We start from the raw sequence: 19,448 nt of genomic DNA on the forward strand, positions 1-19,448 counted from the left end.
TGAATTTTTGGAAAAACTCATAAAAATGCGTCCGATTTTAATGTAAAATATTAGGTAAAAAAAACAAATAAATTATCATTAAATGATCAGATTTGGTAAATAAATATTGAAATTGTAATAGTTAAAATTATGGCACGTCTTCGCTTACGGCCATATCACGTTGAAAACACCGGTTCTCGTCCGATCCCCGAAGTTAAGCAACGTAGAGCCTGGTCAGTACTTAGATGGGTGACCGCTTGGGAATACCAGGTGCTGTAAGCATTTCCCCTGGATTTTTGGAAAAACTCATAAAAATGCGTTCGATTTTAATGTAAAATATTAGATAAAAAAACAAAAAACAAAATATCATTACATTATCAGATTTGGTAAATAAATATTGAAATTGTAATAGTTAAAATTATGGCACGTCTTCGCTTACGGCCATATCACGTTGAAAACACCGGTTCTCGTCCGATCCCCGAAGTTAAGCAACGTAGAGCCTGGTCAGTACTTAGATGGGTGACCGCTTGGGAATACCAGGTGCTGTAAGCATTTCCCCTGAATTTTTGGAAAAACTCATAAAAATGCGTTCGATTTTAATGTAAAATATTAGATAAAAAAACAAAAAACAAAATATCATTACATTATCAGATTTGGTAAATAAATATTGAAATTGTAATAGTTAAAATTATGGCACGTCTTCGCTTACGGCCATATCACGTTGAAAACACCGGTTCTCGTCCGATCCCCGAAGTTAAGCAACGTAGAGCCTGGTCAGTACTTAGATGGGTGACCGCTTGGGAATACCAGGTGCTGTAAACATTATCCCTGAATTTTTGGAAAAACTCATAAAAATGCGTTCGATTTTAATGTAAAATATTAGATAAAAAAACAAAAAACAAAATATCATTACATTATCAGATTTGGTAAATAAATATTGAAATTGTAATAGTTAAAATTATGGCACGTCTTCGCTTACGGCCATATCACGTTGAAAACACCGGTTCTCGTCCGATCCCCGAAGTTAAGCAACGTAGAGCCTGGTCAGTACTTAGATGGGTGACCGCTTGGGAATACCAGGTGCTGTAAGCATTTCCCCTGAATTTTTGGAAAAACTCATAAAAATGCGTTCGATTTTAATGTAAAATATTAGATAAAAAAACAAAAAACAAAATATCATTACATTATCAGATTTGGTAAATAAATATTGAAATTGTAATAGTTAAAATTATGGCACGTCTTCGCTTACGGCCATATCACGTTGAAAACACCGGTTCTCGTCCGATCCCCGAAGTTATGCAACGTAGAGCCTGGTCAGTACTTAGATGGGTGACCGCTTGGGAATACCAGGTGCTGTAAGCATTTCCCCTGAATTTTTGGAAAAACTCATAAAAATGCGTTCGATTTTAATGTAAAATATTAGGTAAAAAAAAACAAAAAACAAAATATCATTACATTATCAGATTTGGTAAATAAATACTGAAATTGTAATAGTTAAAATTATGGCACGTCTTCGCTTACGGCCATATCACGTTGAAAACACCGGTTCTCGTCCGATCCCGAAGTTAAGCAACGTAGAGCCTGGTCAGTACTTAGATGGGTGACCGCTTGGGAATACCAGGTGCTGTAAGCATTTTCCCTGAATTTTTGGAAAAACTCATAAAAATGCGTTCGATTTTAATGTAAAATATTAGATAAAAAAACAAAATATCATTACATTATCAGATTTGGTAAATAAATATTGAAATTGTAATAGTTAAAATTATGGCACGTCTTCGCTTACGGCAATATCACGTTGAAAACACCGGTTCTCGTCCGATCCCCGAAGTTAAGCAACGTAGAGCCTGGTCAGTACTTAGATGGGTGACCGCTTGGGAATACCAGGTGCTGTAAGCATTTCCCCTGAATTTTTGGAAAAACTCATAAAAATGCGTTCGATTTTAATGTAAAATATTAGATAAAAAAAAAACAAAAAACAAAATATCATTACATTATCAGATTTGGTAAATAAATATTGTAATTGTAATAGTTAAAATTATGGCACGTCTTCGCTTACGGCCATATCACGTTGAAAACACCGGTTCTCGTCCGATCCCCGAAGTTAAGCAACGTAGAGCCTGGTCAGTACTTAGATGGGTGACCGCTTGGGAATACCAGGTGCTGTAAGCATTTCCCCTGAATTTTTGGAAAAACTCATAAAAATGCGTTCGATTTTAATGTAAAATAATAGATAAAAAAACAAAAAACAAAATATCATTACATTATCAGATTTGGTAAATAAATATTGAAATTGTAATAGTTAAAATTATGGCACGTCTTCGCTTACGGCCATATCACGTTGAAAACACCGGTTCTCGTCCGATCCCCGAAGTTAAGCAACGTAGAGCCTGGTCAGTACTTAGATGGGTGACCGCTTGGGAATACCAGGTGCTGTAAGCATTTCCCCTGAATTTTTGGAAAAACTCATAAAAATGCGTTCGATTTTAATGTAAAATATTAGATAAAAAAAACAAAAAACAAAATATCATTACATTATCAGATTTGGTAAATAAATATTGTAATTGTAATAGTTAAAATTATGGTACGTCTTCGCTTACGGCCATATCACGTTGAAAACACCGGTTCTCGTCCGATCCCCGAAGTTAAGCAACGTAGAGTCTGGTCAGTACTTAGATGGGTGACCGCTTGGGAATACCAGGTGCTGTAAGCATTTCCCCTGAATTTTTGGAAAAACTCATAAAAATGCGTCCGATTTTAATGTAAAATATTAGGTAAAAAAAACAAATAAATTATCATTAAATTATCAGATTTGGTAAATAAATATTGAAATTGTAATAGTTAAAATTATGGCACGTCTTCGCTTACGGCCATATCACGTTGAAAACACCGGTTCTCGTCCGATCCCCGAAGTTAAGCAACGTAGAGCCTGGTCAGTACTTAGATGGGTGACCGCTTGGGAATACCAGGTGCTGTAAGCATTTCCCCTGGATTTTTGGAAAAACTCATAAAAATGCGTTCGATTTTAATGTAAAATATTAGATAAAAAAACAAAAAACAAAATATCATTACATTATCAGATTTGGTAAATAAATATTGAAATTGTAATAGTTAAAATTATGGCACGTCTTCGCTTACGGCCATATCACGTTGAAAACACCGGTTCTTGTCCGATCCCCGAAGTTAAGCAACGTAGAGCCTGGTCAGTACTTAGATGGGTGACCGCTTGGGAATACCAGGTGCTGTAAGCATTTCCCCTTAATTTTTGGAAAAACTCATAAAAATGCGTTCGATTTTAATGTAAAATATTAGATAAAAAAACAAAATATCATTACATTATCAGATTTGGTAAATAAATATTGAAATTGTAATAGTTAAAATTAGGGCACGTCTTCGCTTACGGCAATATTACGTTGAAAACACCGGTTCTCGTCCGATCCCCGAAGTTAAGCAACGTAGAGCCTGGTCAGTACTTAGATGGGTGACCGCTTGGGAATACCAGGTGCTGTAAGCATTTCCCCTGAATTTTTGGAAAAACTCATAAAAATGCGTTCGATTTTAATGTAAAATATTAGATAAAAAAACAAAAAACAAAATATCATTACATTATCAGATTTGGTAAATAAATATTGAAATTGTAATAGTTAAAATTATGGCACGTCTTCGCTTACGGCCATATCACGTTGAAAACACCGGTTCTCGTCCGATCCCCGAAGTTAAGCAACGTAGAGCCTGGTCAGTACTTAGATGGGTGACCGCTTGGGAATACCAGGTGCTGTAAGCATTTCCCCTGAATTTTTGGAAAAACTCATAAAAATGCGTTCGATTTTAATGTAAAATATTAGATAAAAAACAAAATACAAAATATCATTACATTATCAGATTTGGTAAATAAATATTGAAATTGTAATAGTTAAAATTATGGCACGTCTTCGCTTACGGCCATATCACGTTGAAAACACCGGTTCTCGTCCGATCCCCGAAGTTAAGCAACGTAGAGTCTGGTCAGTACTTAGATGGGTGACCGCTTGGGAATACCAGGTGCTGTAAGCATTTCCCCTGAATTTTTGGAAAAACTCATAAAAATGCGTCCGATTTTAATGTAAAATATTAGGTAAAAAAAACAAATAAATTATCATTACATTATCAGATTTGGTAAATAAATATTGAAATTGTAATAGTTAAAATTATGGCACGTCTTCGCTTACGGCCATATCACGTTGAAAACACCGGTTCTCGTCCGATCCCCGAAGTTAAGCAACGTAGAGTCTGGTCAGTACTTAGATGGGTGACCGCTTGGGAATACCAGGTGCTGTAAGCATTTCCCCTGAATTTTTGGAAAAACTCATAAAAATGCGTCCGATTTTAATGTAAAATATTAGGTAAAAAAAACAAATAAATTATCATTAAATTATCAGATTTGGTAAATAAATATTGAAATTGTAATAGTTAAAATTATGGCACGTCTTCGCTTACGGCCATATCACGTTGAAAACACCGGTTCTCGTCCGATCCCCGAAGTAAAGCAACGTAGAGCCTGGTCAGTACTTAGATGGGTGACCGCTTGGGAATACCAGGTGCTGTAAGCATTTCCCCTGTTTTTTTGGAAAAACTCATAAAAATGCGTTCGATTTTAATGTAAAATATTAGATAAAAAAACAAAAAAAAAAATATCATTACATTATCAGATTTGGTAAATAAATATTGAAATTGTAATAGTTAAAATTATGGCACGTCTTCGCTTACGGCCATATCACGTTGAAAACACCGGTTCTCGTCCGATCCCCGAAGTTAAGCAACGTAGAGCCTGGTCAGTACTTAGATGGGTGACCGCTTGGGAATACCAGGTGCTGTAAACATTATCCCTGAATTTTTGGAAAAACTCATAAAAATGCGTTCGATTTTAATGTAAAATATTAGATAAAAAAAACAAAAAACAAAATATCATTACATTATCAGATTTGGTAAATAAATATTGAAATTGTAATAGTTAAAATTATGGCACGTCTTCGCTTACGGCCATATCACGTTGAAAACACCGGTTCTCGTCCGATCCCCGAAGTTAAGCAACGTAGAGCCTGGTCAGTACTTAGATGGGTTACCGCTTGGGAATACAAGGTGCTGTAAGCATTTCCCCTGAATTTTTGGAAAAACTCATAAAAATGCGTTCGATTTTAATGTAAAATATTAGATAAAAAAACAAAAAACAAAATATCATTACATTATCAGATTTGGTAAATAAATATTGAAATTGTAATAGTTAAAATTATGGCACGTCTTCGCTTACGGCCATATCACGTTGAAAACACCGGTTCTCGTCCGATCCCCGAAGTTATGCAACGTAGAGCCTGGTCAGTACTTAGATGGGTGACCGCTTGGGAATACCAGGTGCTGTAAGCATTTCCCCTGAATTTTTGGAAAAACTCATAAAAATGCGTTCGATTTTAATGTAAAATATTAGGTAAAAAAAAACAAAAAACAAAATATCATTACATTATCAGATTTGGTAAATAAATACTGAAATTGTAATAGTTAAAATTATGGCACGTCTTCGCTTACGGCCATATCACGTTGAAAACACCGGTTCTCGTCCGATCCCGAAGTTAAGCAACGTAGAGCCTGGTCAGTACTTAGATGGGTGACCGCTTGGGAATACCAGGTGCTGTAAGCATTTTCCCTGAATTTTTGGAAAAACTCATAAAAATGCGTTCGATTTTAATGTAAAATATTAGATAAAAAAACAAAATATCATTACATTATCAGATTTGGTAAATAAATATTGAAATTGTAATAGTTAAAATTATGGCACGTCTTCGCTTACGGCAATATCACGTTGAAAACACCGGTTCTCGTCCGATCCCCGAAGTTAAGCAACGTAGAGCCTGGTCAGTACTTAGATGGGTGACCGCTTGGGAATACCAGGTGCTGTAAGCATTTCCCCTGGATTTTTGGAAAAACTCATAAAAATGCGTTCGATTTTAATGTAAAATATTAGATAAAAAAACAAATAACAAAATATCATTACATTATCAGATTTGGTAAATAAATATTGAAATTGTAATAGTTAAAATTATGGCACGTCTTCGCTTACGGCCATATCACGTTGAAAACACCGGTTCTCGTCCGATCCCCGAAGTTAAGCAACGTAGAGCCTGGTCAGTACTTAGATGGGTGACCGCTTGGGAATACCAGGTGCTGTAAGCATTTCCCCTGAATTTTTGGAAAAACTCATAAAAATGCGTTCGATTTTAATGTAAAATATTAGATAAAAAAACAAAAAACAAAATATCATTACATTATCAGATTTGGTAAATAAATATTGAAATTGTAATAGTTAAAATTAGGGCACGTCTTCGCTTACGGCCATATCACGTTGAAAACACCGGTTCTCGTCCGATCCCCGAAGTTAAGCAACGTAGAGCCTGGTCAGTACTTAGATGGGTGACCGCTTGGGAATACCAGGTGCTGTAAGCATTTCCCCTGAATTTTTGGAAAAACTCATAAAAATGCGTTCGATTTTAATGTAAAATATTAGATAAAAAAACAAAAAACAAAATATCATTACATTATCAGATTTGGTAAATAAATATTGAAATTGTAATAGTTAAAATTATGGCACGTCTTCGCTTACGGCCATATCACGTTGAAAACACCGGTTCTCGTCCGATCCCCGAAGTTAAGCAACGTAGAGCCTGGTCAGTACTTAGATGGGTGACCGCTTGGGAATACCAGGTGCTGTAAGCATTTCCCCTGAATTTTTGGAAAAACTCATAAAAATGCGTTCGATTTTAATGTAAAATATTAGATAAAAAAACAAAAAACAAAATATCATTACATTATCAGATTTGGTAAATAAATATTGAAATTGTAATAGTTAAAATTATGGCACGTCTTCGCTTACGGCCATATCACGTTGAAAACACCGGTTCTCGTCCGATCCCCGAAGTTAAGCAACGTAGAGCCTGGTCAGTACTTATATGGGTGACCGCTTGGGAATACCAGGTGCTGTAAGCATTTCCCCTGAATTTTTGGAAAAACTCATAAAAATGCGTTCGATTTTAATGTAAAATATTAGATAAAAAAACAAAAAACAAAATATCATTACATTATCAGATTTGGTAAATAAATATTGAAATTGTAATAGTTAAAATTATGGCACGTCTTCGCTTACGGCCATATCACGTTGAAAACACCGGTTCTCGTCCGATCCCCGAAGTTAAGCAACGTAGAGTCTGGTCAGTACTTAGATGGGTGACCGCTTGGGAATACAAGGTGCTGTAAGCATTTCCCCTGAATTTTTGGAAAAACTCATAAAAATGCGTCCGATTTTAAAGTAAAATATTAGGTAAAAAAAACAAATCAATTATCATTAAATTATCAGATTTGGTAAATAAATATTGAAATTGTAATAGTTAAAATTATGGCACGTCTTCGCTTACGGCCATATCACGTTGAAAACACCGGTTCTCGTCCGATCCCCGAAGTTAAGCAACGTAGAGCCTGGTCAGTACTTAGATGGGTGACCGCTTGGGAATACCAGGTGCTGTAAGCATTTCCCCTGGATTTTTGGAAAAACTCATAAAAATGCGTTCGATTTTAATGTAAAATATTAGATAAAAAAACAAAAAACAAAATATCATTACATTATCAGATTTGGTAAATAAATATTGAAATTGTAATAGTTAAAATTATGGCACGTCTTCGCTTACGGCCATATCACGTTGAAAACACCGGTTCTCGTCCGATCCCCGAAGTTAAGCAACGTAGAGCCTGGTCAGTACTTAGATGGGTGACCGCTTGGGAATACCAGGTGCTGTAAGCATTTCCCCTGAATTTTTGGAAAAACTCATAAAAATGCGTTCGATTTTAATGTAAAATATTAGATAAAAAAACAAAAAACAAAATATCATTACATTATCAGATTTGGTAAATAAATATTGAAATTGTAATAGTTAAAATTATGGCACGTCTTCGCTTACGGCCATATCACGTTGAAAACACCGGTTCTCGTCCGATCCCCGAAGTTAAGCAACGTAGAGCCTGGTCAGTACTTAGATGGGTGACCGCTTGGGAATACAAGGTGCTGTAAGCATTTCCCCTGAATTTTTGGAAAAACTCATAAAAATGCGTTCGATTTTAATGTAAAATATTAGATAAAAAAACAAAAAACAAAATATCATTACATTATCAGATTTGGTAAATAAATATTGAAATTGTAATAGTTAAAATTATGGCACGTCTTCGCTTACGGCCATATAACGTTGAAAACACCGGTTCTCGTCCGATCCCCGAAGTTATGCAACGTAGAGCCTGGTCAGTACTTAGATGGGTGACCGCTTGGGAATACCAGGTGCTGTAAGCATTTCCCCTGAATTTTTGGAAAAACTCATAAAAATGCGTTCGATTTTAATGTAAAATATTAGGTAAAAAAAAACAAAAAACAAAATATCATTACATTATCAGATTTGGTAAATAAATACTGAAATTGTAATAGTTAAAATTATGGCACGTCTTCGCTTACGGCCATATCACGTTGAAAACACCGGTTCTCGTCCGATCCCGAAGTTAAGCAACGTAGAGCCTTGTCAGTACTTAGATGGGTGACCGCTTGGGTATACCAGGTGCTGTAAGCATTTCCCCTGAATTTTTGGAAAAACTCATAAAAATGCGTTCGATTTTAATGTAAAATATTAGATAAAAAAACAAAATATCATTACATTATCAGATTTGGTAAATAAATATTGAAATTGTAATAGTTAAAATTATGGCACGTCTTCGCTTACGGCCATATCACGTTGAAAACACCGGTTCTCGTCCGATCCCCGAAGTTAAGCAACGTAGAGCCTGGTCAGTACTTAGATTGGTGACCGCTTGGGAATACCAGGTGCTGTAAGCATTTCCCCTGAATTTTTGGAAAAACTCATAAAAATGCGTTCGATTTTAATGTAAAATATTAGATAAAAAAAACAAAAAACAAAATATCATTACATTATCAGATTTGGTAAATAAATATTGAAATTGTAATAGTTAAAATTATGGCACGTCTTCGCTTACGGCCATATCACGTTGAAAACACCGGTTCTCGTCCGATCCCCGAAGTTAAGCAACGTAGAGCCTGGTCAGTACTTAGATGGGTGACCGCTTGGGAATACCAGGTGCTGTAAGCATTTCCCCTGAATTTTTGGAAAAACTCATAAAAATGCGTTCGATTTTAATGTAAAATATTAGGTAAAAAAAAACAAAAAACAAAATATCATTACATTATCAGATTTGGTAAATAAATACTGAAATTGTAATAGTTAAAATTATGGCACGTCTTCGCTTACGGCCATATCACGTTGAAAACACCGGTTCTCGTCCGATCCCGAAGTTAAGCAACGTAGAGCCTGGTCAGTACTTAGATGGGTGACCGCTTGGGAATACCAGGTGCTGTAAGCATTTCCCCTGAATTTTTGGAAAAACTCATAAAAATGCGTTCGATTTTAATGTAAAATATTAGATAAAAAAACAAAATATCATTACATTATCAGATTTGGTAAATAAATATTGAAATTGTAATAGTTAAAATTATGGCACGTCTTCGCTTACGGCCATATCACGTTGAAAACACCGGTTCTCGTCCGATCCCCGAAGTTAATCAACGTAGAGCCTGGTCAGTACTTAGATGGGTGACCGCTTGGGAATACCAGGTGCTGTAAGCATTTCCCCTGAATTTTTGGAAAAACTCATAAAAATGCGTTCGATTTTAATGTAAAATATTAGATAAAAAAACAAAAAACAAAATATCATTACATTATCAGATTTGGTAAATAAATATTGAAATTGTAATAGTTAAAATTATGGCACGTCTTCGCTTACGGCCATATCACGTTGAAAACACCGGTTCTCGTCCGATCCCCGAAGTTAAGCAACGTAGAGTCTGGTCAGTACTTAGATGGGTGACCGCTTGGGAATACCAGGTGCTGTAAGCATTTCCCCTGAATTTTTGGAAAAACTGATAAAAATGCGTCCGATTTTAATGTAAAATATTAGGTAAAAAAAACAAATAAATTATCATTAAATTATCAGATTTGGTAAATAAATATTGAAATTGTAATAGTTAAAATTATGGCACGTCTTCGCTTACGGCCATATCACGTTGAAAACACCGGTTCTCGTCCGATCCCCGAAGTTAAGCAACGTAGAGCCTGGTCAGTACTTAGATGGGTGACCGCTTGGGAATACCAGGTGCTGTAAGCATTTCCCCTGAATTTTTGGAAAAACTCATAAAAATGCGTTCGATTTTAATGTAAAATATTAGATAAAAAAACAAAAAACAAAATATCATTACATTATCAGATTTGGTAAATAAATATTGAAATTGTAATAGTTAAAATTATGGCACGTCTTCGCTTACGGCCATATCACGTTGAAAACACCGGTTCTCGTCCGATCCCCGAAGTTAAGCAACGTAGAGCCTGGTCAGTACTTAGATGGGTGACCGCTTGGGAATACCAGGTGCTGTAAGCATTTCCCCTGAATTTTTGGACAAACTCATAAAAATGCGTTCGATTTTAATGTAAAATATTAGGTAAAAAAAAACAAAAAACAAAATATCATTACATTATCAGATTTGGTAAATAAATACTGAAATTGTAATAGTTAAAATTATGGCACGTCTTCGCTTACGGCCATATCACGTATAAAACACCGGTTCTCGTCCGATCCCGAAGTTAAGCAACGTAGAGCCTGGTCAGTACTTAGATGGGTGACCGCTTGGGAATACCAGGTGCTGTAAGCATTTCCCCTGAATTTTTGGAAAAACTCATAAAAATGCGTTCGATTTTAATGTAAAATATTAGATAAAAAAACAAAATATCATTACATTATCAGATTTGGTAAATAAATATTGAAATTGTAATAGTTAAAATTATGGCACGTCTTCGCTTACGGCCATATCACGTTGAAAACACCGGTTCTCGTCCGATCCCCGAAGTTAATCAACGTAGAGCCTGGTCAGTACTTAGATGGGTGACCGCTTGGGAATACCAGGTGCTGTAAGCATTTCCCCTGAATTTTTGGAAAAACTCATAAAAATGCGTTCGATTTTAATGTAAAATATTAGATAAAAAAACAAAAAACAAAATATCATTACATTATCAGATTTGGTAAATAAATATTGAAATTGTAATAGTTAAAATTATGGCACGTCTTCGCTTACGGCCATATCACGTTGAAAACACCGGTTCTCGTCCGATCCCCGAAGTTAAGCAACGTAGAGTCTGGTCAGTACTTAGATGGGTGACCGCTTGGGAATACCAGGTGCTGTAAGCATTTCCCCTGAATTTTTGGAAAAACTGATAAAAATGCGTCCGATTTTAATGTAAAATATTAGGTAAAAAAAACAAATAAATTATCATTAAATTATCAGATTTGGTAAATAAATATTGAAATTGTAATAGTTAAAATTATGGCACGTCTTCGCTTACGGCCATATCACGTTGAAAACACCGGTTCTCGTCCGATCCCCGAAGTTAAGCAACGTAGAGTCTGGTCAGTACTTAGATGGGTGACCGCTTGGGAATACCAGGTGCTGTAAGCATTTCCCCTGAATTTTTGGAAAAACTCATAAAAATGCGTTCGATTTTAATGTAAAATATTAGATAAAAAAACAAAAAACAAAATATCATTACATTATCAGATTTGGTAAATAAATATTGAAATTGTAATAGTTAAAATTATGGCACGTCTTCGCTTACGGCCATGTCACGTTGAAAACACCGGTTCTCGTCCGATCCCCGAAGTTAAGCAACGTAGAGCCTGGTCAGTACTTAGATGGGTGACCGCTTGGGAATACCAGGTGCTGTAAGCATTTCCCCTGAATTTTTGGAAAAACTCATAAAAATGCGTTCGATTTTAATGTAAAATAATAGATAAAAAAACAAAAAACAAAATATCATTACATTATCAGATTTGGTAAATAAATATTGAAATTGTAATAGTTAAAATTATGGCACGTCTTCGCTTACGGCCATATCACGTTGAAAACACCGGTTCTCGTCCGATCCCCGAAGTTAAGCAACGTAGAGCCTGGTCAGTACTTAGATGGGTGACCGCTTGGGAATACCAGGTGCTGTAAGCATTTCCCCTGAATTTTTGGAAAAACTCATAAAAATGCGTTCGATTTTAATGTAAAATATTAGGTAAAAAAAACAAAAAACACAATATCAGTACATTATCAGATTTGGTAAATAAATATTGAAATTGTAATAGTTAAAATTATGGCACGTCTTCGCTTACGGCCATATCACGTTGAAAACACCGGTTCTCGTCCGATCCCCGAAGTTAAGCAACGTAGAGCCTGGTCAGTACTTAGATGGGTGACCGCTTGGGAATACCAGGTGCTGTAAGCATTTCCCCTGAATTTTTGGAAAAACTCATAAAAATGCGTTCGATTTTAATGTAAAATATTAGATAAAAAAACAAAAAACAAAATATCATTACATTATCAGATTTGGTAAATAAATATTGAAATTGTAATAGTTAAAATTATCGCACTTCTTCGCTTACGGCCATATCACGTTGAAAACACCGGTTCTCGTCCGATCCCCGAAGTTAAGCAACGTAGAGCCTGGTCAGTACTTAGATGGGTGACCGCTTGGGAATACCAGGTGCTGTAAGCATTTCCCCTGAATTTTTGGAAAAACTCATAAAAATGCGTTCGATTTTAATGTAAAATATTAGATAAAAAAAACAAATAAAGTATCATTAAATTACAAGATTTGGTAAATAAATATTGAAATTGTAATAGTTAAAATTATCGCACTTCTTCGCTTACGGCCATATCACGTTGAAAACACCGGTTCTCGTCCGATCCCCGAAGTTAAGCAACGTAGAGCCTGGTCAGTACTTAGATGGGTGACCGCTTGGGAATACCAGATGCTGTAAGCATTTCCCCTGAATTTTTGGAAAAACTCATAAAAATGCGTTCGATTTTAATGTAAAATATTAGGTAAAAAAAACAAATAAAGTATCATTAAATTATCAGATTTGGTAAATAAATATTGAAATTGTAATAGTTAAAATTATGGCACTTCTTCGCTTACGGCCATATCACGTTGAAAACACCGGTTCTCGTCCGATCCCCGAAGTTAAGCAACGTAGAGCCTGGTCAGTACTTAGATGGGTGACCGCTAGGGAATACCAGGTGCTGTAAGCATTTCCCCTGAATTTTTGGAAAAACTCATAAAAATGCGTTCGATTTTAATGTAAAATATTAGATAAAAAAACAAAAAACAAAATATCATTACATTATCAGATTTGGTAAATAAATATTGAAATTGTAATAGTTAAAATTATGGCGCGTCTTCGCTTACGGCCATATCACGTTGAAAACACCGGTTCTCGTCCGATCCCCGAAGTTAAGCAACGTAGAGCCTGGTCAGTACTTAGATGGGTGGCCGCTTGGGAATACCAGGTGCTGTAAGCATTTCCCCTGAATTTTTGGAACAACTCATAAAAATGCGTTCGACTTTAATGTAAAATATTAGATAAAAAAAAACAAATAAAGTATCATTAAATTATCAGATTTGGTAAATAAATATTGAAATTGTAATAGTTAAAATTATCGCACTTCTTCGCTTACGGCCATATCACGTTGGAAACACCGGTTCTCGTCCGATCCCCGAAGTTAAGAAACGTGGAGCCTGGTCAGTACTTAGATGGGTGACCGCTTGGGAATACCAGGTGCTGTAAGCATTTCCCCTGAATTTTTGGAAAAACTCATAAAAATGCGTTCGATTTTAATGTAAAATATTAGGTAAAAAAAACAAAAAACACAATATCAGTACATTATCAGATTTGGTAAATAAATATTGAAATTGTAATAGTTAAAATTATGGCACGTCTTCGCTTACGGCCATATCACGTTGAAAACACCGGTTCTCGTCCGATCCCCGAAGTTAAGCAACGTAGAGCCTGGTCAGTACTTAGATGGGTGACCGCTTGGGAATACCAGGTGCTGTAAGCATTTCCCCTGAATTTTTGGAAAAACTCATAAAAATGCGTTCGATTTTAATGTAAAATATTAGATAAAAAAACAAAAAACAAAATATCATTACATTATCAGATTTGGTAAATAAATATTGAAATTGTAATAGTTAAAATTATGGCACGTCTTCGCTTACGGCCATATCACGTTGAAAACACCGGTTCTCGTCCGATCCCCGAAGTTAAGCAACGTAGAGTCTGGTCAGTACTTAGATGGGTGACCGCTTGGGAATACCAGGTGCTGTAAGCATTTCCCCAGAATTTTTGGAAAAACTCATAAAAATGCGTCCGATTTTAATGTAAAATATTAGGTAAAAAAAACAAATAAATTATCATTAAATTATCAGATGGCACGTCTTCGCTTACGGCCATATCACGTTGAAAACACCGGTTCTCGTCCGATCCCCGAAGTTAAGCAACGTAGAGCCTGGTCAGTACTTAGATTGGTGACCGCTTGGGAATACCAGGTGCTGTAAGCATTTCCCCTGAATTTTTGGAAAAACTCATAAAAATGCGTTCGATTTTAATGTAAAATATTAGGTAAAAAAAACAAATAAAGTATCATTAAATTATCAGATTTGGTAAATAAATATTGAAATTGTAATAGTTAAAATTATGGCACTTCTTCTCTTACGGCCATATCACGTTGAAAACACCGGTTCTCGTCCGATCCCCGAAGTTAAGCAACGTAGAGCCTGGTCAGTACTTAGATGGGTGACCGCTTGGGAATACCAGGTGCTGTAAGCATTTCCCCTGAATTTTTGGAAAAACTCATAAAAATGCGTTCGATTTTAATGTAAAATATTAGATAAAAAAACAAAAAACAAAATATCATTACATTATCAGATTTGGTAAATAAATATTGAAATTGTAATAGTTAAAATTATGGCGCGTCTTCGCTTACGGCCATATCACGTTGAAAACACCGGTTCTCGTCCGATCCCCGAAGTTAAGCAACGTAGAGCCTGGTCAGTACTTAGATGGGTGGCCGCTTGGGAATACCAGGTGCTGTAAGCATTTCCCCTGAATTTTTGGAAAAACTCATAGAAATGCGTTCGACTTTAATGTAAAATATTAGATAAAAAAAACAAATAAAGTATCATTAAATTATCAGATTTGGTAAATAAATATTGAAATTGTAATAGTTAAAATTATCGCACTTCTTCGCTTACGGCCATATCACGTTGGAAACACCGGTTCTCGTCCGATCCCCGAAGTTAAGCAACGTAGAGCCTGGTCAGTACTTAGATGGGTGACCGCTTGGGAATACCAGGTGCTGTAAGCATTTCCCCTGAATTTTTGGAAAAACTCATAAAAATGCGTTCGATTTTAATGTAAAATATTAGGTAAAAAAAACAAAAAACACAATATCAGTACATTATCAGATTTGGTAAATAAATATTGAAATTGTAATAGTTAAAATTATGGCACGTCTTCGCTTACGGCCATATCACGTTGAAAACACCGGTTCTCGTCCGATCCCCGAAGTTAAGCAACGTAGAGCCTGGTCAGTACTTAGATGGGTGACCGCTTGGGAATACCAGGTGCTGTAAGCATTTCCCCTGAATTTTTGGAAAAACTCATAAAAATGCGTTCGATTTTAATGTAAAATATTAGATAAAAAAACAAAAAACAAAATATCATTACATTATCAGATTTGGTAAATAAATATTGAAATTGTAATAGTTAAAATTATGGCACGTCTTCGCTTACGGCCATATCACGTTGAAAACACCGGTTCTCGTCCGATCCCCGAAGTTAAGTTACGTAGAGTCTGGTCAGTACTTAGATGGGTGACCGCTTGGGAATACCAGGTGCTGTAAGCATTTCCCCTGAATTTTTGGAAAAACTGATAAAAATGCGTCCGATTTTAATGTAAAATATTAGGTAAAAAAAACAAATCAATTATCATTAAATTATCAGATTTGGTAAATAAATATTGAAATTGTAATAGTTAAAATTATGGCACGTCTTCGCTTACGGCCATATCACGTTGAAAACACCGGTTCTCGTCCGATCCCCGAAGTTAAGCAACGTAGAGCCTGGTCAGTACTTAGATGGGTGGCCGCTTGGGAATACCAGGTGCTGTAAGCATTTCCCCTGAATTTTTGGAAAAACTCATAAAAATGCGTTCGACTTTAATGTAAAATATTAGATAAAAAAAACAAATAAAGTATCATTAAATTATCAGATTTGGTAAATAAATATTGAAATTGTAATAGTTAAAATTATCGCACTTCTTCGCTTACGGCCATATCACGTTGGAAACACCGGTTCCGTCCGATCCCCGAAGTTAAGCAACGTAGAGCCTGGTCAGTACTTAGATGGGTGACCGCTTGGGAATACCAGGTGCTGTAAGCATTTCCCCTGAATTTTTGGAAAAACTCATAAAAATGCGTTCGATTTTAATGTAAAATATTAGGTAAAAAAAACAAAAAACACAATATCAGTACATTATCAGATTTGGTAAATAAATATTGAAATTGTAATAGTTAAAATTATGGCACGTCTTCGCTTACGGCCATATCACGTTGAAAACACCGGTTCTCGTCCGATCCCCGAATTTAAGCAACGTAGAGCCTGGTCAGTACTTAGATGGGTGACCGCTTGGGAATACCAGGTGCTGTAAGCATTTCCCCTGAATTTTTGGAAAAACTCATAAAAATGCGTTCGATTTTAATGTAAAATATTAGATAAAAAAACAAAAAACAAAATATCATTACATTATCAGATTTGGTAAATAAATATTGAAATTGTAATAGTTAAAATTATGGCACGTCTTCGCTTACGGCCATATCACGTTGAAAACACCGGTTCTCGTCCGATCCCCGAAGTTAAGCAACGTAGAGTCTGGTCAGTACTTAGATGGGTGACCGCTTGGGAATACCAGGTGCTGTAAGCATTTCCCCTGAATTTTTGGAAAAACTCATAAAAATGCGTTCGATTTTAATGTAAAATATTAGGTAAAAAAAACAAATAAATTATCATTAAATTATCAGATTTGGTAAATAAATATTGAAATTGTAATAGTTAAAATTATGGCACGTCTTCGCTTACGGCCATATCACGTATAAAACACCGGTTCTCGTCCGATCCCCGAAGTTAAGCAACGTAGAGCCTGGTCAGTACTTAGATGGGTGACCGCTTGGGAATACCAGGTGCTGTAAGCATTTCCCCTGAATTTTTGGAAAAACTCATAAAAATGCGTTCGATTTTAATGTAAAATATTAGATAAAAAAACAAAAAACAAAATATCATTACATTATCAGATTTGGTAAATAAATATTGAAATTGTAATAGTTAAAATTATGGCACGTCGTCGCTTACGGCCATGTCACGTTGAAAACACCGGTTCTCGTCCGATCCCCGAAGTTAAGCAACGTAGAGCCTGGTCAGTACTTAGATGGGTGACCGCTTGGGAATACCAGGTGCAGTAAGCATTTCCCCTGAATTTTTGGAAAAACTCATAAAAATGCGTTCGATTTTAATGTAAAATATTAGGTAAAAAAAACAAAAAACACAATATCAGTACATTATCAGATTTGGTAAATAAATATTGAAATTGTAATAGTTAAAATTATGGCACGTCTTCGCTTACGGCCATATCACGTTGAAAACACCGGTTCTCGTCCGATCCCCGAAGTTAAGCAACGTAGAGCCTGGTCAGTACTTAGATGGGTGACCGCTTGGGAATACCAGGTGCTGTAAGCATTTCCCCTGAATTTTTGGAAAAACTCATAAAAATGCGTTCGATTTTAATGTAAAATATTAGATAAAAAAACAAAAAACAAAATATCATTACATTATCAGATTTGGTAAATAAATATTGAAATTGTAATAGTTAAAATTATGGCACGTCTTCGCTTACGGCCATATCACGTTGAAAACACCGGTTCTCGTCCGATCCCCGAAGTTAAGCAACGTAGAGCCTGGTCAGTACTTAGATGGGTGACCGCTTGGGAATACCAGGTGCTGTAAGCATTTCCCCTGAATTTTTGGAAAAACTCATAAAAATGCGTTCGATTTTAATGTAAAATATTAGATAAAAAAACAAAAAACAAAATATCATTACATTATCAGATTTGGTAAATAAATATTGAAATTGTAATAGTTAAAATTATGGCACGTCTTCGCTTACGGCCATATCACGTATAAAACACCGGTTCTCGTCCGATCCCCGAAGTTAAGCAACGTAGAGCCTGGTCAGTACTTAGATGGGTGGCCGCTTGGGAATACCAGGTGCTGTAAGCATTTCCCCTGAATTTTTGGAAAAACTCATAAAAATGCGTTCGATTTTAATGTAAAATATTAGATAAAAAAAACAAATAAAGTATCATTAAATTACCAGATTTGGTAAATAAATATTGAAATTGTAATAGTTAAAATTATCGCACTTCTTCGCTTACGGCCATATCACGTTGAAAACACCGGTTCTCGTCCGATCCCCGAAGTTAAGCAACGTAGAGCCTGGTCAGTACTTAGATGGGTGACCGCTTGGGAATACCAGATGCTGTAAGCATTTCCCCTGAATTTTTGGAAAAACTCATAAAAATGCGTTCGATTTTAATGTAAAATATTAGGTAAAAAAAACAAATAAAGTATCATTAAATTATCAGATTTGGTAAATAAATATTGAAATTGTAATAGTTAAAATTATGGCACGTCTTCGCTTACGGCCATATCACGTTGAAAACACCGGTTCTCGTCCGATCCCCGAAGTTAAGCAACGTAGAGCCTGGTCAGTACTTAGATGGGTGACCGCTTGGGAATACCAGATGCTGTAAGCATTTCCCCTGAATTTTTGGAAAAACTCATAAAAATGCGTTCGATTTTAATGTAAAATATTAGATAAAAAAACAAAAAACAAAATATCATTACATTATCAGATTTGGTAAATAAATATTGAAATTGTAATAGTTAAAATTATGGCGCGTCTTCGCTTACGGCCATATCACGTTGAAAACACCGGTTCTCGTCCGATCCCCGAAGTTAAGCAACGTAGAGCCTGGTCAGTACTTAGATGGGTGGCCGCTTGGGAATACCAGGTGCTGTAAGCATTTCCCCTGAATTTTTGGAAAAACTCATAAAAATGCGTTCGACTTTAATGTAAAATATTAGATAAAAAAAACAAATAAAGTATCATTAAATTATCAGATTTGGTAAATAAATATTGAAATTGTAATAGTTAAAATTATCGCACTTCTTCGCTTACGGCCATATCACGTTGGAAACACCGGTTCTCGTCCGATCCCCGAAGTTAAGCAACGTAGAGCCTGGTCAGTACTTAGATGGGTTACCGCTTGGGAATACCAGGTGCTGTAAGCATTTCCCCTGAATTTTTGGAAAAACTCATAAAAATGCGTTCGATTTTAATGTAAAATATTAGGTAAAAAAACAAAAAACACAATATCAGTACATTATCAGATTTGGTAAATAAATATTGA

At 35.6% G+C, this 19,448-nt stretch overlaps 71 non-coding genes and 1 pseudogene across 71 annotated transcripts; all 72 read left to right on the forward strand.

Moving 5' to 3' along the window:
* The first annotated feature begins 142 nt into the window (after positions 1-142).
* Positions 143-261, forward strand: LOC145299125 (5S ribosomal RNA). Its single transcript, XR_013871392.1, has one exon. It is a non-coding gene; the product is annotated as a 5S ribosomal RNA (ribosomal RNA).
* A 151-nt stretch (positions 262-412) lies between these two features.
* LOC145299126 (5S ribosomal RNA) lies at positions 413-531 on the forward strand. The gene has a single exon (XR_013871393.1). It is a non-coding gene; the product is annotated as a 5S ribosomal RNA (ribosomal RNA).
* Positions 532-682: 151 nt separating this feature from the next.
* LOC145299927 (5S ribosomal RNA) lies at positions 683-801 on the forward strand. The gene has a single exon (XR_013872169.1). It is a non-coding gene; the product is annotated as a 5S ribosomal RNA (ribosomal RNA).
* Positions 802-952: 151 nt separating this feature from the next.
* On the forward strand, positions 953-1,071 carry LOC145299127 (5S ribosomal RNA). The gene has a single exon (XR_013871394.1). It is a non-coding gene; the product is annotated as a 5S ribosomal RNA (ribosomal RNA).
* Positions 1,072-1,222: 151 nt separating this feature from the next.
* On the forward strand, positions 1,223-1,341 carry LOC145300408 (5S ribosomal RNA). The gene has a single exon (XR_013872632.1). It is a non-coding gene; the product is annotated as a 5S ribosomal RNA (ribosomal RNA).
* A 153-nt stretch (positions 1,342-1,494) lies between these two features.
* On the forward strand, positions 1,495-1,612 carry LOC145300451 (5S ribosomal RNA). Its single transcript, XR_013872672.1, has one exon. It is a non-coding gene; the product is annotated as a 5S ribosomal RNA (ribosomal RNA).
* A 144-nt stretch (positions 1,613-1,756) lies between these two features.
* On the forward strand, positions 1,757-1,875 carry LOC145299619 (5S ribosomal RNA). Its single transcript, XR_013871870.1, has one exon. It is a non-coding gene; the product is annotated as a 5S ribosomal RNA (ribosomal RNA).
* Positions 1,876-2,029: 154 nt separating this feature from the next.
* Positions 2,030-2,148, forward strand: LOC145299128 (5S ribosomal RNA). The gene has a single exon (XR_013871395.1). It is a non-coding gene; the product is annotated as a 5S ribosomal RNA (ribosomal RNA).
* Positions 2,149-2,299: 151 nt separating this feature from the next.
* On the forward strand, positions 2,300-2,418 carry LOC145299129 (5S ribosomal RNA). The gene has a single exon (XR_013871396.1). It is a non-coding gene; the product is annotated as a 5S ribosomal RNA (ribosomal RNA).
* A 152-nt stretch (positions 2,419-2,570) lies between these two features.
* On the forward strand, positions 2,571-2,689 carry LOC145299980 (5S ribosomal RNA). Its single transcript, XR_013872220.1, has one exon. It is a non-coding gene; the product is annotated as a 5S ribosomal RNA (ribosomal RNA).
* A 149-nt stretch (positions 2,690-2,838) lies between these two features.
* LOC145299130 (5S ribosomal RNA) lies at positions 2,839-2,957 on the forward strand. The gene has a single exon (XR_013871397.1). It is a non-coding gene; the product is annotated as a 5S ribosomal RNA (ribosomal RNA).
* A 151-nt stretch (positions 2,958-3,108) lies between these two features.
* LOC145300189 (5S ribosomal RNA) lies at positions 3,109-3,227 on the forward strand. The gene has a single exon (XR_013872423.1). It is a non-coding gene; the product is annotated as a 5S ribosomal RNA (ribosomal RNA).
* A 144-nt stretch (positions 3,228-3,371) lies between these two features.
* LOC145300359 (5S ribosomal RNA) lies at positions 3,372-3,490 on the forward strand. Its single transcript, XR_013872585.1, has one exon. It is a non-coding gene; the product is annotated as a 5S ribosomal RNA (ribosomal RNA).
* A 151-nt stretch (positions 3,491-3,641) lies between these two features.
* On the forward strand, positions 3,642-3,760 carry LOC145299131 (5S ribosomal RNA). The gene has a single exon (XR_013871398.1). It is a non-coding gene; the product is annotated as a 5S ribosomal RNA (ribosomal RNA).
* A 150-nt stretch (positions 3,761-3,910) lies between these two features.
* LOC145299982 (5S ribosomal RNA) lies at positions 3,911-4,029 on the forward strand. The gene has a single exon (XR_013872222.1). It is a non-coding gene; the product is annotated as a 5S ribosomal RNA (ribosomal RNA).
* A 149-nt stretch (positions 4,030-4,178) lies between these two features.
* LOC145299983 (5S ribosomal RNA) lies at positions 4,179-4,297 on the forward strand. Its single transcript, XR_013872223.1, has one exon. It is a non-coding gene; the product is annotated as a 5S ribosomal RNA (ribosomal RNA).
* Positions 4,298-4,446: 149 nt separating this feature from the next.
* On the forward strand, positions 4,447-4,565 carry LOC145299723 (5S ribosomal RNA). The gene has a single exon (XR_013871971.1). It is a non-coding gene; the product is annotated as a 5S ribosomal RNA (ribosomal RNA).
* Positions 4,566-4,716: 151 nt separating this feature from the next.
* LOC145299929 (5S ribosomal RNA) lies at positions 4,717-4,835 on the forward strand. The gene has a single exon (XR_013872171.1). It is a non-coding gene; the product is annotated as a 5S ribosomal RNA (ribosomal RNA).
* A 152-nt stretch (positions 4,836-4,987) lies between these two features.
* LOC145300902 (5S ribosomal RNA) lies at positions 4,988-5,106 on the forward strand. Its single transcript, XR_013873110.1, has one exon. It is a non-coding gene; the product is annotated as a 5S ribosomal RNA (ribosomal RNA).
* Positions 5,107-5,257: 151 nt separating this feature from the next.
* LOC145300409 (5S ribosomal RNA) lies at positions 5,258-5,376 on the forward strand. Its single transcript, XR_013872633.1, has one exon. It is a non-coding gene; the product is annotated as a 5S ribosomal RNA (ribosomal RNA).
* Positions 5,377-5,529: 153 nt separating this feature from the next.
* On the forward strand, positions 5,530-5,647 carry LOC145300452 (5S ribosomal RNA). The gene has a single exon (XR_013872673.1). It is a non-coding gene; the product is annotated as a 5S ribosomal RNA (ribosomal RNA).
* Positions 5,648-5,791: 144 nt separating this feature from the next.
* Positions 5,792-5,910, forward strand: LOC145299620 (5S ribosomal RNA). Its single transcript, XR_013871871.1, has one exon. It is a non-coding gene; the product is annotated as a 5S ribosomal RNA (ribosomal RNA).
* A 151-nt stretch (positions 5,911-6,061) lies between these two features.
* On the forward strand, positions 6,062-6,180 carry LOC145299133 (5S ribosomal RNA). The gene has a single exon (XR_013871400.1). It is a non-coding gene; the product is annotated as a 5S ribosomal RNA (ribosomal RNA).
* A 151-nt stretch (positions 6,181-6,331) lies between these two features.
* LOC145299134 (5S ribosomal RNA) lies at positions 6,332-6,450 on the forward strand. The gene has a single exon (XR_013871401.1). It is a non-coding gene; the product is annotated as a 5S ribosomal RNA (ribosomal RNA).
* Positions 6,451-6,601: 151 nt separating this feature from the next.
* Positions 6,602-6,720, forward strand: LOC145299135 (5S ribosomal RNA). Its single transcript, XR_013871402.1, has one exon. It is a non-coding gene; the product is annotated as a 5S ribosomal RNA (ribosomal RNA).
* Positions 6,721-6,871: 151 nt separating this feature from the next.
* Positions 6,872-6,990, forward strand: LOC145299835 (5S ribosomal RNA). Its single transcript, XR_013872079.1, has one exon. It is a non-coding gene; the product is annotated as a 5S ribosomal RNA (ribosomal RNA).
* A 151-nt stretch (positions 6,991-7,141) lies between these two features.
* On the forward strand, positions 7,142-7,260 carry LOC145301040 (5S ribosomal RNA). Its single transcript, XR_013873242.1, has one exon. It is a non-coding gene; the product is annotated as a 5S ribosomal RNA (ribosomal RNA).
* A 149-nt stretch (positions 7,261-7,409) lies between these two features.
* On the forward strand, positions 7,410-7,528 carry LOC145299136 (5S ribosomal RNA). The gene has a single exon (XR_013871403.1). It is a non-coding gene; the product is annotated as a 5S ribosomal RNA (ribosomal RNA).
* A 151-nt stretch (positions 7,529-7,679) lies between these two features.
* LOC145299137 (5S ribosomal RNA) lies at positions 7,680-7,798 on the forward strand. Its single transcript, XR_013871404.1, has one exon. It is a non-coding gene; the product is annotated as a 5S ribosomal RNA (ribosomal RNA).
* Positions 7,799-7,949: 151 nt separating this feature from the next.
* On the forward strand, positions 7,950-8,068 carry LOC145300617 (5S ribosomal RNA). The gene has a single exon (XR_013872831.1). It is a non-coding gene; the product is annotated as a 5S ribosomal RNA (ribosomal RNA).
* A 151-nt stretch (positions 8,069-8,219) lies between these two features.
* Positions 8,220-8,338, forward strand: LOC145301168 (5S ribosomal RNA). The gene has a single exon (XR_013873369.1). It is a non-coding gene; the product is annotated as a 5S ribosomal RNA (ribosomal RNA).
* Positions 8,339-8,491: 153 nt separating this feature from the next.
* Positions 8,492-8,609, forward strand: LOC145301342 (5S ribosomal RNA; annotated as a pseudogene).
* A 144-nt stretch (positions 8,610-8,753) lies between these two features.
* Positions 8,754-8,872, forward strand: LOC145300647 (5S ribosomal RNA). Its single transcript, XR_013872861.1, has one exon. It is a non-coding gene; the product is annotated as a 5S ribosomal RNA (ribosomal RNA).
* A 152-nt stretch (positions 8,873-9,024) lies between these two features.
* LOC145299138 (5S ribosomal RNA) lies at positions 9,025-9,143 on the forward strand. Its single transcript, XR_013871405.1, has one exon. It is a non-coding gene; the product is annotated as a 5S ribosomal RNA (ribosomal RNA).
* Positions 9,144-9,296: 153 nt separating this feature from the next.
* On the forward strand, positions 9,297-9,414 carry LOC145300454 (5S ribosomal RNA). Its single transcript, XR_013872675.1, has one exon. It is a non-coding gene; the product is annotated as a 5S ribosomal RNA (ribosomal RNA).
* Positions 9,415-9,558: 144 nt separating this feature from the next.
* LOC145299916 (5S ribosomal RNA) lies at positions 9,559-9,677 on the forward strand. Its single transcript, XR_013872157.1, has one exon. It is a non-coding gene; the product is annotated as a 5S ribosomal RNA (ribosomal RNA).
* Positions 9,678-9,828: 151 nt separating this feature from the next.
* Positions 9,829-9,947, forward strand: LOC145299984 (5S ribosomal RNA). The gene has a single exon (XR_013872224.1). It is a non-coding gene; the product is annotated as a 5S ribosomal RNA (ribosomal RNA).
* A 149-nt stretch (positions 9,948-10,096) lies between these two features.
* LOC145299139 (5S ribosomal RNA) lies at positions 10,097-10,215 on the forward strand. The gene has a single exon (XR_013871406.1). It is a non-coding gene; the product is annotated as a 5S ribosomal RNA (ribosomal RNA).
* A 151-nt stretch (positions 10,216-10,366) lies between these two features.
* On the forward strand, positions 10,367-10,485 carry LOC145299140 (5S ribosomal RNA). The gene has a single exon (XR_013871407.1). It is a non-coding gene; the product is annotated as a 5S ribosomal RNA (ribosomal RNA).
* Positions 10,486-10,638: 153 nt separating this feature from the next.
* LOC145301195 (5S ribosomal RNA) lies at positions 10,639-10,756 on the forward strand. Its single transcript, XR_013873396.1, has one exon. It is a non-coding gene; the product is annotated as a 5S ribosomal RNA (ribosomal RNA).
* Positions 10,757-10,900: 144 nt separating this feature from the next.
* On the forward strand, positions 10,901-11,019 carry LOC145299918 (5S ribosomal RNA). The gene has a single exon (XR_013872159.1). It is a non-coding gene; the product is annotated as a 5S ribosomal RNA (ribosomal RNA).
* A 151-nt stretch (positions 11,020-11,170) lies between these two features.
* On the forward strand, positions 11,171-11,289 carry LOC145299985 (5S ribosomal RNA). The gene has a single exon (XR_013872225.1). It is a non-coding gene; the product is annotated as a 5S ribosomal RNA (ribosomal RNA).
* A 149-nt stretch (positions 11,290-11,438) lies between these two features.
* LOC145299986 (5S ribosomal RNA) lies at positions 11,439-11,557 on the forward strand. Its single transcript, XR_013872226.1, has one exon. It is a non-coding gene; the product is annotated as a 5S ribosomal RNA (ribosomal RNA).
* Positions 11,558-11,708: 151 nt separating this feature from the next.
* Positions 11,709-11,827, forward strand: LOC145299715 (5S ribosomal RNA). Its single transcript, XR_013871963.1, has one exon. It is a non-coding gene; the product is annotated as a 5S ribosomal RNA (ribosomal RNA).
* Positions 11,828-11,978: 151 nt separating this feature from the next.
* On the forward strand, positions 11,979-12,097 carry LOC145299141 (5S ribosomal RNA). Its single transcript, XR_013871408.1, has one exon. It is a non-coding gene; the product is annotated as a 5S ribosomal RNA (ribosomal RNA).
* A 152-nt stretch (positions 12,098-12,249) lies between these two features.
* Positions 12,250-12,368, forward strand: LOC145299142 (5S ribosomal RNA). The gene has a single exon (XR_013871409.1). It is a non-coding gene; the product is annotated as a 5S ribosomal RNA (ribosomal RNA).
* A 151-nt stretch (positions 12,369-12,519) lies between these two features.
* Positions 12,520-12,638, forward strand: LOC145299144 (5S ribosomal RNA). Its single transcript, XR_013871411.1, has one exon. It is a non-coding gene; the product is annotated as a 5S ribosomal RNA (ribosomal RNA).
* Positions 12,639-12,787: 149 nt separating this feature from the next.
* Positions 12,788-12,906, forward strand: LOC145300386 (5S ribosomal RNA). Its single transcript, XR_013872611.1, has one exon. It is a non-coding gene; the product is annotated as a 5S ribosomal RNA (ribosomal RNA).
* Positions 12,907-13,055: 149 nt separating this feature from the next.
* LOC145299632 (5S ribosomal RNA) lies at positions 13,056-13,174 on the forward strand. Its single transcript, XR_013871883.1, has one exon. It is a non-coding gene; the product is annotated as a 5S ribosomal RNA (ribosomal RNA).
* A 151-nt stretch (positions 13,175-13,325) lies between these two features.
* Positions 13,326-13,444, forward strand: LOC145299800 (5S ribosomal RNA). The gene has a single exon (XR_013872045.1). It is a non-coding gene; the product is annotated as a 5S ribosomal RNA (ribosomal RNA).
* A 150-nt stretch (positions 13,445-13,594) lies between these two features.
* On the forward strand, positions 13,595-13,713 carry LOC145300623 (5S ribosomal RNA). Its single transcript, XR_013872837.1, has one exon. It is a non-coding gene; the product is annotated as a 5S ribosomal RNA (ribosomal RNA).
* A 152-nt stretch (positions 13,714-13,865) lies between these two features.
* On the forward strand, positions 13,866-13,984 carry LOC145299145 (5S ribosomal RNA). Its single transcript, XR_013871412.1, has one exon. It is a non-coding gene; the product is annotated as a 5S ribosomal RNA (ribosomal RNA).
* A 151-nt stretch (positions 13,985-14,135) lies between these two features.
* On the forward strand, positions 14,136-14,254 carry LOC145299988 (5S ribosomal RNA). The gene has a single exon (XR_013872228.1). It is a non-coding gene; the product is annotated as a 5S ribosomal RNA (ribosomal RNA).
* Positions 14,255-14,364: 110 nt separating this feature from the next.
* Positions 14,365-14,483, forward strand: LOC145300649 (5S ribosomal RNA). Its single transcript, XR_013872863.1, has one exon. It is a non-coding gene; the product is annotated as a 5S ribosomal RNA (ribosomal RNA).
* Positions 14,484-14,632: 149 nt separating this feature from the next.
* LOC145299760 (5S ribosomal RNA) lies at positions 14,633-14,751 on the forward strand. The gene has a single exon (XR_013872007.1). It is a non-coding gene; the product is annotated as a 5S ribosomal RNA (ribosomal RNA).
* Positions 14,752-14,902: 151 nt separating this feature from the next.
* Positions 14,903-15,021, forward strand: LOC145299801 (5S ribosomal RNA). Its single transcript, XR_013872046.1, has one exon. It is a non-coding gene; the product is annotated as a 5S ribosomal RNA (ribosomal RNA).
* A 149-nt stretch (positions 15,022-15,170) lies between these two features.
* On the forward strand, positions 15,171-15,289 carry LOC145299379 (5S ribosomal RNA). The gene has a single exon (XR_013871637.1). It is a non-coding gene; the product is annotated as a 5S ribosomal RNA (ribosomal RNA).
* A 152-nt stretch (positions 15,290-15,441) lies between these two features.
* LOC145299146 (5S ribosomal RNA) lies at positions 15,442-15,560 on the forward strand. Its single transcript, XR_013871413.1, has one exon. It is a non-coding gene; the product is annotated as a 5S ribosomal RNA (ribosomal RNA).
* Positions 15,561-15,711: 151 nt separating this feature from the next.
* On the forward strand, positions 15,712-15,830 carry LOC145301041 (5S ribosomal RNA). Its single transcript, XR_013873243.1, has one exon. It is a non-coding gene; the product is annotated as a 5S ribosomal RNA (ribosomal RNA).
* A 149-nt stretch (positions 15,831-15,979) lies between these two features.
* On the forward strand, positions 15,980-16,098 carry LOC145299804 (5S ribosomal RNA). Its single transcript, XR_013872048.1, has one exon. It is a non-coding gene; the product is annotated as a 5S ribosomal RNA (ribosomal RNA).
* Positions 16,099-16,247: 149 nt separating this feature from the next.
* Positions 16,248-16,365, forward strand: LOC145300422 (5S ribosomal RNA). Its single transcript, XR_013872645.1, has one exon. It is a non-coding gene; the product is annotated as a 5S ribosomal RNA (ribosomal RNA).
* Positions 16,366-16,517: 152 nt separating this feature from the next.
* Positions 16,518-16,636, forward strand: LOC145300428 (5S ribosomal RNA). Its single transcript, XR_013872650.1, has one exon. It is a non-coding gene; the product is annotated as a 5S ribosomal RNA (ribosomal RNA).
* A 151-nt stretch (positions 16,637-16,787) lies between these two features.
* Positions 16,788-16,906, forward strand: LOC145299989 (5S ribosomal RNA). Its single transcript, XR_013872229.1, has one exon. It is a non-coding gene; the product is annotated as a 5S ribosomal RNA (ribosomal RNA).
* Positions 16,907-17,055: 149 nt separating this feature from the next.
* Positions 17,056-17,174, forward strand: LOC145300607 (5S ribosomal RNA). Its single transcript, XR_013872821.1, has one exon. It is a non-coding gene; the product is annotated as a 5S ribosomal RNA (ribosomal RNA).
* A 151-nt stretch (positions 17,175-17,325) lies between these two features.
* Positions 17,326-17,444, forward strand: LOC145300737 (5S ribosomal RNA). The gene has a single exon (XR_013872948.1). It is a non-coding gene; the product is annotated as a 5S ribosomal RNA (ribosomal RNA).
* A 152-nt stretch (positions 17,445-17,596) lies between these two features.
* LOC145299147 (5S ribosomal RNA) lies at positions 17,597-17,715 on the forward strand. Its single transcript, XR_013871414.1, has one exon. It is a non-coding gene; the product is annotated as a 5S ribosomal RNA (ribosomal RNA).
* A 151-nt stretch (positions 17,716-17,866) lies between these two features.
* Positions 17,867-17,985, forward strand: LOC145299149 (5S ribosomal RNA). The gene has a single exon (XR_013871415.1). It is a non-coding gene; the product is annotated as a 5S ribosomal RNA (ribosomal RNA).
* Positions 17,986-18,136: 151 nt separating this feature from the next.
* On the forward strand, positions 18,137-18,255 carry LOC145300958 (5S ribosomal RNA). The gene has a single exon (XR_013873164.1). It is a non-coding gene; the product is annotated as a 5S ribosomal RNA (ribosomal RNA).
* A 149-nt stretch (positions 18,256-18,404) lies between these two features.
* LOC145300388 (5S ribosomal RNA) lies at positions 18,405-18,523 on the forward strand. The gene has a single exon (XR_013872613.1). It is a non-coding gene; the product is annotated as a 5S ribosomal RNA (ribosomal RNA).
* A 149-nt stretch (positions 18,524-18,672) lies between these two features.
* Positions 18,673-18,791, forward strand: LOC145300389 (5S ribosomal RNA). Its single transcript, XR_013872614.1, has one exon. It is a non-coding gene; the product is annotated as a 5S ribosomal RNA (ribosomal RNA).
* A 151-nt stretch (positions 18,792-18,942) lies between these two features.
* LOC145299805 (5S ribosomal RNA) lies at positions 18,943-19,061 on the forward strand. Its single transcript, XR_013872049.1, has one exon. It is a non-coding gene; the product is annotated as a 5S ribosomal RNA (ribosomal RNA).
* A 149-nt stretch (positions 19,062-19,210) lies between these two features.
* Positions 19,211-19,329, forward strand: LOC145299595 (5S ribosomal RNA). The gene has a single exon (XR_013871847.1). It is a non-coding gene; the product is annotated as a 5S ribosomal RNA (ribosomal RNA).
* The last annotated feature ends 119 nt before the right edge of the window (positions 19,330-19,448 follow it).

The sequence above is a fragment of the Euprymna scolopes genome, chromosome 18, assembly GCF_053919585.1.
Source record: "Euprymna scolopes isolate OS-2025 chromosome 18, ASM5391958v1, whole genome shotgun sequence".
In the NCBI taxonomy this organism is placed as follows: domain Eukaryota; kingdom Metazoa; phylum Mollusca; class Cephalopoda; order Sepiida; family Sepiolidae; genus Euprymna; species Euprymna scolopes.